Raw genomic sequence first — 12,904 nt, forward strand, 5'->3', positions numbered from 1 at the left:
AAAAATGACAAACTTGGGTAAGTCTTACTACATTTTTGCAAAGCGTATCTTTTTTTTGGTCTGATCAGCATCAGAAATAGAGTTTTCATTCTTGATTGAAAACACTCAGCTAACCTTTTATGTTGAGGGTTTTGGTTAGTTCATTCAAGAGATGTGACTATCACTGAATAGACAAACGTTTATTGCCTATCAAGAATTGGCCTTGAGAAAGTGGTGGCGGGGTGAATCCTTGAACTGTTGCTGGTTGTTCAAATGTAATGTTAATGTGATTAATGCCATCATTCTGCACACTCCACCAATCAATCAACACATTGTCTGTAATCTGCACTGGACCAGACCGCATAAACACTAGAACAGTTTAAATTAATTGACACTTCTTTAGAGAAAAACTATGTGGATTTTTCTAATTTGGTGTCTTAGAGTTGGACTTTTTAGCTTGTTGCTATTTTGAGTGCTCTGTTAAATATTTTCATAAAAGTGCAATTGACTTTTAACTGGAGAGATGTAATTTAATCTAACTCCCAGTAGTTAGTAGTGGTCCCAGTAGTTAGTACTTCTAACTCTCTTAGTAGTAGATTTGCCAACTTTAAGGGCATTTGAATGGTCATTGGCTAAATATATGAATGAGAATGGAATAGTTTAGGTTGGATAGGCTTTAGATAGGTTCACAGGTTAGCGCAACATTGAGGGCTGAAGGGCCTGTACTGCGCTGTAATGTTCTATGTTCCCTTCAGGTTGCAATGCAGATTGGTAAAGTGCTTTTTGAGCTAAACACTAACAGCTAAAAATGAGTGATATTCCCTCGCCTTACTACTCAGGGAGTGATGTACTGAGAAAGACAAATCATTTAAATGGCTTTGTTTGATTTATCACCTGCTGAGTTACCAAAGTGCATGTAGATGTAACAAACAGTCCTGGGCAAATGTGACTACTCACTTGGATTTATAATTGGATAGCACTTTTGCATTTTGACTCCAACCTGTTGGGATGGCACTTTGGAGAAGTCTGTGAGAAATAATTGCTACAAGGCAGTGTAATTTTATTTTTCACAACTTTTCATGCTTTCCAAATCTGTTGAGTAAACTTTCAACAAATGGAGCAGAGTGCTTTGAAAATAGTAGCTGCCTGCACTGTCAAAAGTAAACCCGAGTTCAATTCCTACCTTGGGCAACTGTCTGTGTGGAGTTTGCACACTCTCCCCATGTCTGCGTGGGTTTCCTCCGGGTGCTCCGGTTTCCTCTCACAGTCCAAAGGTGTGCAGGTTGGATGAATTGGCCAAAGTGTTAGATGCATTAGTTAGGGGGAAATGTAAGGGAATAGGTCTGGGTGGGTTGCTCTTCGGAAGATCAGCGTGGACTTGTTGGGCCGAAGGGCCTGTTTCCACACTGTAGGGAATCTAATCTAAAGATTTATCTTTCCGTGTGAAGGTGTTCAGCTTTGCTGTTGGACCACCCTGAAAACATTCCAGCGGGTCCTCTCACTCAAAATCCAAATCAGAGTGAATTAAAATAATCGGGTTTATACACTCAATGAAGGGAAACTTTACTGCACTGTCAGCAAAGGCAAGAACCAATACATTTTGAGATAAAAAATATCAGTCTTAAAAAATATCAGATCACAGATACTGCCAGACCTGTTGAGTTTCTCCAACAATTTCTGTTCTTGTTTCAGATTTCCAGAATCTGCAATTCTTTGTTTCATTGCAAAATATCTGAGGTGTTCCAGATTGTCCTTGCCAAGCCTGAACATTCCAAGGATCCCAACTATTTTTTTTACCCTTTCAGATAGAAAATTGTCTATCCATGCCAGCATATTAGCACTATCTCATGAGCCACTGAAAACTCCAAAATCATGTGTTAAATCATGATATATCCCATTGTTTTGATTTGATTTTATTGACTCTTGTCAGATTTACCTAAGTGAAAGGTTTTATTTTTGTGAGCATTGGAGGAAACCGTACCAAACAAGGACACACAGATCACAAAGTGCTTAGACAGAATGAGGCACACAGAGTTATAGCTGCACAGGAGGTGCACAAAGCAAGATCCACATTAGATCTGAAGCTAGAGAGGTCCATTCAGCAGTCTGATAACAGCAGGGAAGAAGCTGTTCTTGAATCTGTTGGTGAAAACTTCTGTATCTTCTGTCTGACGGAAAAGGTTGGAAGAAATTTTAACTGGGGTGGGAGGGATCTTTGATGATGTTGGCAGCCTTTCCGTGGCAACAGGAAATGTAAATGGAGTCCCTGGATGGAAGGTTGGCTTTGGTGATGATCTGGGCTGTGCACACAACCTTCTGTAGTTTCTTACAGTCCTGGGCAGAGAATTTACCATACCAGGCTGTGATGCACCCAGGCAGTCTGCTCTCTCTGGTGCATCTGTAGAAGTTTTTTTTTAAGCTTAGATTCTCTACAGTGTGGAATCAGGCCCTTTGGCCCAACAAGTCCACGCCTACCCTCGGAAGAGTAACCCACCCAGACCCATTTCCCTCTGACTAATGCATCCAACACTATGGGCATCCAATTCACCTGACCTGCACATCTTTGGACTGTGGGAGGAAACCGGAGCAAACCCACAGAGAATGTGCAAACTCCACACAGACAGTTGTCCGAGGCTGGAATTGAACCAGCACCCTGGTGCTGTGAGGCAGCAGTGCTAACCACTGAGCCACCGTGCCACGCCTTCATGAGAGTACTTATGAATATGCTGAATTTCCTAAGCTACCTGAGGAAGAAGAGGCATTGTGGGGCCTTCTTGACCATCACATCTACATGGGTGGTCCGGGATAAATTGTTGGTTATTGTCACTCCTAGGAACTTGACGGTCTTGATCCTCTCCATTGATTTAGGTCGGGGCGCGTCCTCCTCATTTCTTTCTGAGATCAATGATCAGTTCTTTTGTTTTTTGCTGACATTGAGAGAGAGAGACTGTCATCATTAAGCCATGACACCAAGCATTCAATCTCCTTCCTGTATTCTGACTCATCATCATTGTTTTTTGCAATCCTTGCTATTGAAGATCACACATGAAGGATAATTAGTTGAACAAGATATTGAGTGCTCCCACAGGAGCCAAACCACTGCAAAGAATCAATACTGAAAGAGGAGTAATTAGTATGTCTGTGGAACTAGTGGCTTTTTTTTGAGCTAGAGTGTTACAACTAATCGTCCTTTCTAAATATTTTTAATTGACCTGCACAGATATTCTGGAGCAACTGAGTCTTCTGGCCCAAAGGTAGGGATTAGAATTAGAATTGGATTTTATTGTCACGTGTACTCAAGTGCAGGGGTACAGTGAAAAGTGTCTAATGATGCACAGTGCCATCTTAAGTACAAAGGCACCTGGATACAAAAATCTCAGGGACAAAGTAGTAAAATCAACAAAGTTAAAAAGGTAAGCATTACCTGCATAGAAGAAGTAGGTAGATAAAGGAATAAGATAATAGTTAATATTAAAGTTGAAAATATAAACTAGAAAAAGCAAAGGAATAATGTTAGAAGTTCAAAAGGGACACCATCACTCTGTGACAAAATCATTGGAGGCAATGACCTAGTGGTACTGTCGCTAGATTATTAATCAAGAAACTCTGCTAATGTACTGAGGACCTGAGTTTAAATCCCACGACAGCAAACAGCGGAATTTTAATTCAATAAAGAATCTGCAAGTCTTAGTCTATTGATGACCATGAATCTATTGTTGATTGTTAGGAAAATCATCTGGTTCACTAATGCCCTTTAGTGAAGGAAACTGCCATCCTCACCCGGTCTGGGCCTACATGTGACTCCAGACCCACAGCAATGTTGTTGACTCTTAACTGGGCAATTAGGCCTGGGCAATAAATGCTGGCCTAGCCTGAGACATGCCTTAAATGAATAACTATAAAGCCTGCTAATCTTCACTTCTACACTTTGAAAACAAAAAAATGGGCTAAACAGAATCTGATGGAGCACTGGAACAAAAATACCAACAATTAACAGAAACCTATAGAAGGGAATGGAAATGCATCAAATCTAAATGATGTTATCGGGGATGACGTTACACCCCGGGGCAGAAGCCCAGTTGTTAGTGTGCTGTAACAATTGGTTCTTCTGTCTTATTACACGTAAACTGGGGCTTCACTTCATTAAACATCTCTGCCACTTTTTCTAACTGAAAGGTTTGTGAGAAATTGTTTCAAGATTGCTGCTTTTAATGAACCTAAATGTTAACAGTCCAGATGGTTAACGTTTATTTAGATCTGTAGGCATCGGATTACTTACCCACTCAGGAAGAGGAACAAATGGAAGACGAGAAGGTCAGAGTCTCTTCCTGTTGAAAAACGTTTAATCATCCTCACAATATATTTACATTAGAGGAATTAGATGAGATAATTTCGCTGAAGGAAATTCGAGATAGGAATCACAAGTTCTGTAGAGCCACGAGATGTCGAGTGAATAAAAACTTTTAAAGAAGGTAACTAAATTGATTGCATATAATTGTTATGCATTTTGGATAGTTTCACTATTCCTTGAAAAACATTAAGGTTTCCAGCTACTATTACAATCAGTAATCTCAATTATAATTTCAGCAAGATAATGAGGGTACAATTGAATGAGTTTCAGTGTCCAAATAGCTTCACATTCCATCAGAATTTATTCAGACTGATTTTTTGAGGCCAGATGATGTTAAACCTCAAGTTAGATCCATTCATTTTTTACCTCCTATTAGAAGCTTTCAAATTCCTCAGGGTGTGGTGTCAGCTACACGTCTCCCAATGATTTTGACAATTCTGTCCTCACAAGGTCTTTCATGCAACACCAGGTTATAGTCCAACAGGTCTATTGCAATCTAGGTTTATTCAATATTTCATATAAGTTGCATGACGCTATGACCTTGTGCTATAAATTCTGTGTCTTATGATCCTGCCCCACTAGCTACCCATTGAAGGTGCATTGCTCAGAAAGCTAGTGCTTCCAAACAAACCTGTTGGACCATAACCTGGTGTTATTTTAACTTTGTCCACCCCAGTCCAACACCAGCACCTCCTCATCATTCCCCATCAGAGACACTTTTAAGACTGCAACTTTCCATTCCACAACAATACTTTCCTCAGCACTTGAATGTAATCAGACTATTTGAGGAGTTTCCCATTGGAAATCGGGTCTCCTGAAAAACAAGTATGGGAAGGCTTTGGCATAAATAAACAATTTGCACTATCAAAATTGACTATTATTGAAAAGGTCAAATGTGTGTCTTTTCCTTCCTCCACAGTTATCAACTGCTGAGCAATAGGAGTATTCAATTCACATTTGATGATATGAAAACTGACCCACCTCTGTTGTGATAGGAATAGAGGACATGTCGAAGACCAGTCAGCTACTCCAGCCTACAATTCATGGCTAGTCTGCATTTTAGCTCCATTTAATGACCTTAGCCCCATATTTCTTGGTTATACAGACCCAACAAGACATATAACTTTGATCCTTACTACAGCGGTGGCTCAGTGGTTAGTACTGCTGCCTTACAGCCCCAGGTTCGATTCTAGCCTTGGCCAACTGTCCGTGTGTAGTTTGCACATTCTCCCTGTGACTGCGTGGGTTTCCTCTGGGTGCTCCGGTTTCCTCCTACAGTCCAAAGATGTGCAAGTCAGGTAAATTGGCCATGTTAAATTGCCCGTAGTGCTAGGTGCATTAGTCAGACAGAAATGGGTTACTCTTTGGAGGGTCGGTGTGAACTGGTTGGGCCGAATGGCCTGTTTCCACACTGTAAGGAATCTAATCTACATGGTAAAACTAGTCTTGGAACATGTGACTTTTTAAGGTATTTTTGTAGGAGATATATATCTCTTTGCAGGGAGAGTAGGTATGTGACTTGTGAGTTAAAAAAGCTCATTAATTTGTAATCTCCCTATTCTGTGTAAGCAGTGTATTATTAGTTGGCCTGATACAGCAGAGGAATGAGACTCACTCCATCAATTGTGTACTGAAAATAATTTGATTGGTGACTTTATTTTCCTTCCTACACACAAAGTGAGTGGCCTCCTTGAATCCGGCCTTTGCAAAGATATTCATAAACGTAGCACGTCACTGTCTGGGGTAAACCCACAAACATTGAATGATTCTGCAAGGATGATGAAGATGCGATGCTTTAAAAATTGGAACCATTGGCTGAGAGAAAAATACTGCATACGTATAAAAGCTGGAAAGTGCAAGGCTTTCCACCAGATGATTCATGGGTTTAGCTAAATAAATATAAGTAACATCCTTTCTTTTCCAATCCTTGTTTAGGAAATATTGCATATGTTGAATTTAGACTTCTGACCCAATTTGTTTTCTGTGGATAAACAGTCTCATTTCACAGTGTTCTTGACTATTTTTAACTTCTGCACTTTGAAATGCAATTCAGACATAAGAAGGGACATGAATAATAAACAAATACGACACTATATCAGAATCACTTGTCAGATGGATTGAAGGGATGGTCAGGTGGAAATGAATCCTGGTGTAAGTGTGAGGTGGAAAAAGGAACAGACAAGGGAGTAGTCAATGAATAACAGGATACTAGGAAGTTCAGGGGAACAGAGAGATGTTGGGGTGACTGTCAACAAATCTCTGATGGTGGCAGGATAGAATGGTTAAGAAGGTCTATGGGATGCTTGCCCTTATTAATCATATAAGAGCAGGGAGGTTATGTTGAAGTCATACAGACCTTTGGTGAGACCCCGATATGGAATACTGTGTACAATTCCAATCACCACACTGTAAGAAGAATGCAATTGCACTGGAGAGGCTGCAAGGAAGGAGATTCAACAGGATTTTGTCTGAGATGGAGTTTTTCAACTATGAAGAGAGGCATTGGATAAGCTCACGTTGTTTTCTTTGGAGTGGAGGAGGTTGAAAGGGAACCTTATTGAGGGGTATAAGATTATGAGGGGCATGGACGGGGTGAATAAAAAGCAGCTGTTTCTCTGAGCCAAAGGGTCAATAACAAGGGAGGGATTTGAGAAAAACTGTTTCCACCCAGAAAGTATTGGGGTTTTGGAATGCACTGCCCGGGAATCACAACTTTTAAAAAGTACATGGAATGACATTTGAGGTGTCACAACAATCAAAGCCATGGACCTGGTGTGAGAAAGTGGGACTACTGTAAGTAGTAGTTAGCAGTGAAGATGCGATGCTTTAATCATTGGAACCATTGGCTGAGAAACTGACAGAAAAATACTGCATATGTATAAAAGCTTGATGGGCTAAAGGGCCTCTTTTGGACTATATAATTCTATCTATCATTTTATGAATCCAAGCAAACTAGCACAATATTGCATTGATGAAATCACATCTGGAGTAATGTTTACTTGAGGACGAATGTATTGGAGGCAGTTCAGAGAAGGTTCAGCAGATTCATCCCGGAGATGGGGTGGCACGGTGGCTCAGTGGTTAGCACTACTTGCCTCACAGTGCCAGGGACCTGGGTTCGATCCCAGTCTCGGGCGACTGTCTATATGGAGGTTGCACATTCTTCCCGTGTCTGCGTGGGTTTCGTCTGGGTGCTCCGGTTTCCTCCCACATCACAAAGATGTGCAGGTGGGTCGATTGGCCATGGGAAATTGCCTGTAGTGTTCAGGGATGAGCAAGCTGGGTAGATTCATCAGGGGGAAATGTAGAGCAATGGGGTCTTGGTGGGTTACTCTTTGGAGGGTTGGTGTGGACTTGTTGGGTCGAAGGGGCTGTTTCCATGCTGTAGGGATTCTATGAAAGACTTGTCTTATGACGAACTGTTTGAGTAGCTCAGGTCTACCCTTGCTCGAGTTTGGAAGGATGAGAGGAGATCTAATCGGGTTATATAATTTGCTATAAGGACTTGAGAATGTAGCCGGAAAACAGATGTTCCCCCTTTCGGGGGAACAGGAGGTCATAGTTTCAGGCGAAGGGGTAGCGGATCTAAAACAGAGATGAGGAGGAATTACATCTCAAGTAGAGTTGTGAATCCCTGGAATACACAACCCCAGAGTGGGGTGGATGCTGGGACATTGAATAGACTCAAGGAAGAGATAGACAGCTCTTTAATTAATACTGGTTTGAAGACTTAGGGAGAGCAAGGAGGAGAGGCTCAAGGGGCTGAATTGCCTTCTCCTGCTCTCAGCTCTTATGTTCTTATGTAAAATGGGGTCATCCAGACAAGAGCAACTCTGTCTCAGTATACAAGTTGACTGACTTGAATACATTGTTGTTTATACAGATCTATTCCAATTTGTTTTAATTTGTATTATGAAGGATCTCTCTGATTCTGAAGCAGTTCATCTGGTGTGTGATATTGAAACTTTTCCAAGACTTTCCATTGGCCCTCAAATCTGAACTGAAAACTAATCTTTCCATGAAGGCAGCTGAATGTTTTCATTGTAAAAACGCTCACTTTTTTTAAGGTAATTGATTTTTACTGGGTACAAGATTGTTGTAATAATTGCTGGTTGCAATAATTGATAATTTCATACAAGGTTACCTTTGCAACAAAAGATTGGCTGGCTGGTTGACTTTTATAATTTCTAGTTTCAACTGCTAACTAATAACAGTACAGTATTCAGCATTATATAATAGTTCTACTGTGTTAGGTTAACTGACAAGATAACACACAAATAATACAAATTGATTCCCAAGGTTGGAAATCATTACTTGTGACCCACATCTGGGGTGGCACAGTGGCTCAGTGGTTAGCACAGCTGCGTCACTTGGGTGCCAGAGACTTGGGTTCGGTTCCAGCCTCGGGCGACTGTCTGTGTTGCGATTGCACATTATCCCCATGTCTGCATGGATTCCCTCTGGGTGCTCCAGTTTCCTCCCACAGTCCAAATATGTGCAGGTTAGGTGAATTGGCCATGCTAAATTGTCCATAGTGTTCAGGGATGTATAGGTTAGGGGTAAATGTAAAGTAATTGGGTATGTGTCTGAAGAGGTTAATCTTCGGAGGGTTGGTGTGGATCTGTTGGGCTGAATGGCCTGTTTCCACACTGTAGGGATTCTATTCTATTCTATGTTCTCCCTGTGTATTGTTAGACTAGAACCAACCTTACAGAGATGGAAAAGTAAAGAACTTCTGTAAAGAAATTACAGAGAAGGAGACCTTGGCAGATAAGGCATCAGCTCCAGTGATATGGCAATGGGAGGGTGAGTGAATCAGGTGGCAGACTCAGATGAATGGACAGTTTACAAGCAGGGTTATGTAGGCTCACCATTGCATGAGGGAACGTTCAACATAAGCTGGATTTTCTAATCCCACTTAAAGCCAAATAAATAATTAAGAAGTTATGGAAATCAGAAAGGATGACTTTTAAAAAAAAATCATTGGATGTAAGCATCAATGGCTGGGTCAGCAGTTATTGCCAATCTCAACTTATGTTTGATCTAAGTGGTCCATTTTGGATTACTAATAACAGTGAAGCTGTTATGGAATCTGTTAGTACATTTGTTTTAACTTTTGTGTTTTCTGTCTGATGGAAGAGGTTGGAAGAGATTATAACTGGGGTGGGAAGGGTCTTTGAAGATGTTGGCTGCCTTCCTGAAGTGATGAGAAGTTGGCTTTTGTGATTGACTGGGCTGTGTTCACAACTCCCTTTAGTTTCTTACATTGCTGGGAAGACAGTAGGAATGATCACCAACAATCTGTCCTGAACTTAGGGTGCTCCATTCAGGAGAACACAACAATGCCTCTACTTCCTCAGGAGGCTCATGAAATTAGGGTTCACTGTTATATACCACGCTGTGTTACAGAATGCTTTATAACATGGGTGAGGGCCAGGACAGATTGTTGGTGATCATCACTCCTACGAACTTGATGGTCTCGACAAAATTCACCTCAACACCATTGATGTAGACAAGGGGCGTGCCCTCCAACTTGCTTCCTGGTGTCAATGACCAGCTCTTTTATTTGCTGATGCTGAAGGAGAGATTGTTATCTTTACATCATTCTACCAATCTGGAGTCGCGTGTAGACCAAACCAGGTAAAGATGATTGTTTTCCTTCCCTAAGGGACATTGGTGAAGCTGATGGATTTTTCCAAAGACAATGTTGCTTTGAGGCCAGCTTTTAGTTGCAAATTTTATTGCATTTAAATTTCACCATCTGCCATTGAGAGATTCAAGCCCATGCTTCCAGAATACTCCTGATGAAGAGCTCTTGCCCGAAACAGTGATTCTCTTGCACCTCGGATGCTACCTGACTTGCTGTGCTTTTCCAGTGCCAAATTCTCGACTCTGATCTCCAGCATCTGTAGTGCTCACTTTCTCCCTCCAGAATATTAGCCTGGTGTTCTGGATTACTAACCCAGTGACTTACCACTATGTCACATCCACCCCGGTATCATGCAGAGAATTAAATATGAGGGAAAGGGACTTGTGTCTGATGTGCCAGTCTTCCCTTGACCTCCTCTTTGTCAGTGTTTAGGCTGTCCTGTACGATTAGATTAGATTACTTACAGTGTGGAAACAGGCCCTTCGGCCCAACAAGTCCACACTAACCCTCCGAAGGGCAACCCACCCAGACTCATTCCCCTACATTTACCCCTTCACCTAACACTACAGGCAATTTAGCACGGCCAATTCACCTAACCTGCATATCTTTGGACTGTGGGAGGAAACCGGAGCACCTGGAGGAAACCTACGCAGACACGGGGAGAATGTGCAAACTCCGCACAGACAGTTGCCTGAGGCGGGAATCGAACCCAGATCTCTGGTGCTAACCACTGTGCCACCGTGCCACCCCAGTGAGGTATCTCAAATACCTCCTCTTACACTATGACTTTTGTTGTATAGAAGATTTTTGGACTCCTTTTTATGTTAACCATCAATCTCATATTCTCTTTTGTTGCAGCTCAGATTTCCATTGTATTTTCCTTCTGAACTTTTCACATTATATTTATATTCATTTATTAATCATGAGCTGCATTGGCAATGCCAATATTTCTTTCCCGGTCCTAATTAGCTTTGAGAAAATGATGGTAGAGCTGTCTTCTTGAACTGCTGCATTCATTGTGGTATAAGTGCACCCACTGTGTTTTAGGGAGGACATTCCAAGATTTTGACCTACAGTCAGTGAAGGAATGGCCTGTTTCTCACGTTTGTTAATAGCCTCGTATAGCATGCAATTCAAGCATGCAGATAACCAAAGATCATGAAGTAGCATTCTTTGTTCCACTGGCATCAGATTATTACAAATTCCAAGGGTAATTAAGGTTCTACTAGGACGTACTTACAGCTTATGCATGGGAATGGGGGTTACATTGGGCTGAGGAATCCTTTGTCTGTCTGCTCCTGCTACCTATCAACCTTCTTTCGACCAGAGATCCTCCTTTTTATTTCCAGGGAAGGTCGTTTTAACTGCTCCAGTTGTTTTCCCTCAACATCAGTACTTTCTGGTACAACTTAAAGAACGATTGCTTGAGCTGCCTTGCATAGCACCCTCCCTCACCATCGCCACTGGAGGCTGGAGTTCCCATTACACACTGGTCATCGCTCTTGCTTTTCTACTTACTCTCATTTCACTTAGCAACAAGGGAGCACTGGTTTCTCTACTTTATTCCTCATGAGAATGCATATTAAATTTATATGAAATATTTCTTAGGAATACAGGAGCAGGAGTAGGCAAGTCAGCCCCACCAGTCTGCTCTGCAATCCTAGATCATAGCTGTTTATCAATCTCAATGCCATTTTCCTGCATCAAACCCAAACCCTGTAATATAATCAGTATCTGGTACCATTTTCCTTTTTGGAACTCTTTGTTCCATTGCAGTTTTGCTTGATAAGTTTCAATTCCAAATTATCTTGGACAAATTCAATTGTTAATATTTACCTGGAAGCTAACTATGTGTTCATAGAGGATGTCACCAGGGGGCAGTAGTTGAGGAGAAGTTGAAGGGTTCATGGATTTGTTGTTAGGGAGTGCTGGAGGTGAGGGTCTAAAGCTACAAGGAGAGGTCATTGCCAGAAATGCTCTAATTTGGAAGGAATGAAATGAAACAAGAGTTATTTGATGCAGCTGGACAATAAAAGAGATGTTGCATGTGGGCCAGCTTTGTCAAAGATCATAGAGACAAGGGGGTGATATAATGCATGATGGTCACAGTCATCGAAAATACCAAGCATAATTTTTCAAAGGGTTATTGCAGAAGAAAGGGATCTCAGTGAACATAACTTGTCAGGAAAATTGCAGGTAGCGTCAGATTAATAAGGCAAGGTGTTGAAAGTGGACTTTCAAGGTAAAATAGATACCTAAGGAGACTGGACCATATGCAATGTCAGTTACCATGAGGAGAATTAACTGGCTGTTTCATAAGAAGTAGATTCATAGAGCCACAAAATATGGAAATAGAACCTTCGGTCCAACCAGTTCATCCTGATTGTGTCCCAAGCTAATCTATTCCCACCTGCCTGTGCTTGGCCTGTATCCTTCCAAATCTTTCCTATTCATGTTTTTATCCAAATATCTTTTCAATATAACTGTATTTGCATCAACCACGTCTTCTGGATGTTAATTCCGCACATGAACCACTCTCTGTGTAAAAATGTTGCCCCCATGTCCTTTTTAAATCTTTCTGCGCTCACTGAAAAAAATTGCCCCTGCTTTTTGAAAACCCCCACTCTACGGAAAAGACCTCTGTCGTTTATTGTATCTATTCCCCTCATGTTTTTGGAAACCTCAATAAGGTCAGTCCTCAACCTCCTACATTCCATTGAAAAAATGTCCCAATCTTTCTGGTCTATTTTTTAATCTCAAACCTTCCATTCTTGCAACATCCTGATAAATCTTTTCTGAACCCTCTGGAGTTTAGTAATATCCTTCCTATCACAGGGCAACCGGAACTGCACACAGTACTCCAAAAGAGGCCTACCAATGTCCCGTACAATCTTAACATGACTTCCCAACTCCTAGGCTCAATG

Source organism: Hemiscyllium ocellatum, chromosome 16, assembly GCF_020745735.1.
Source record: "Hemiscyllium ocellatum isolate sHemOce1 chromosome 16, sHemOce1.pat.X.cur, whole genome shotgun sequence".
In the NCBI taxonomy this organism is placed as follows: Eukaryota; Metazoa; Chordata; class Chondrichthyes; order Orectolobiformes; family Hemiscylliidae; genus Hemiscyllium; species Hemiscyllium ocellatum.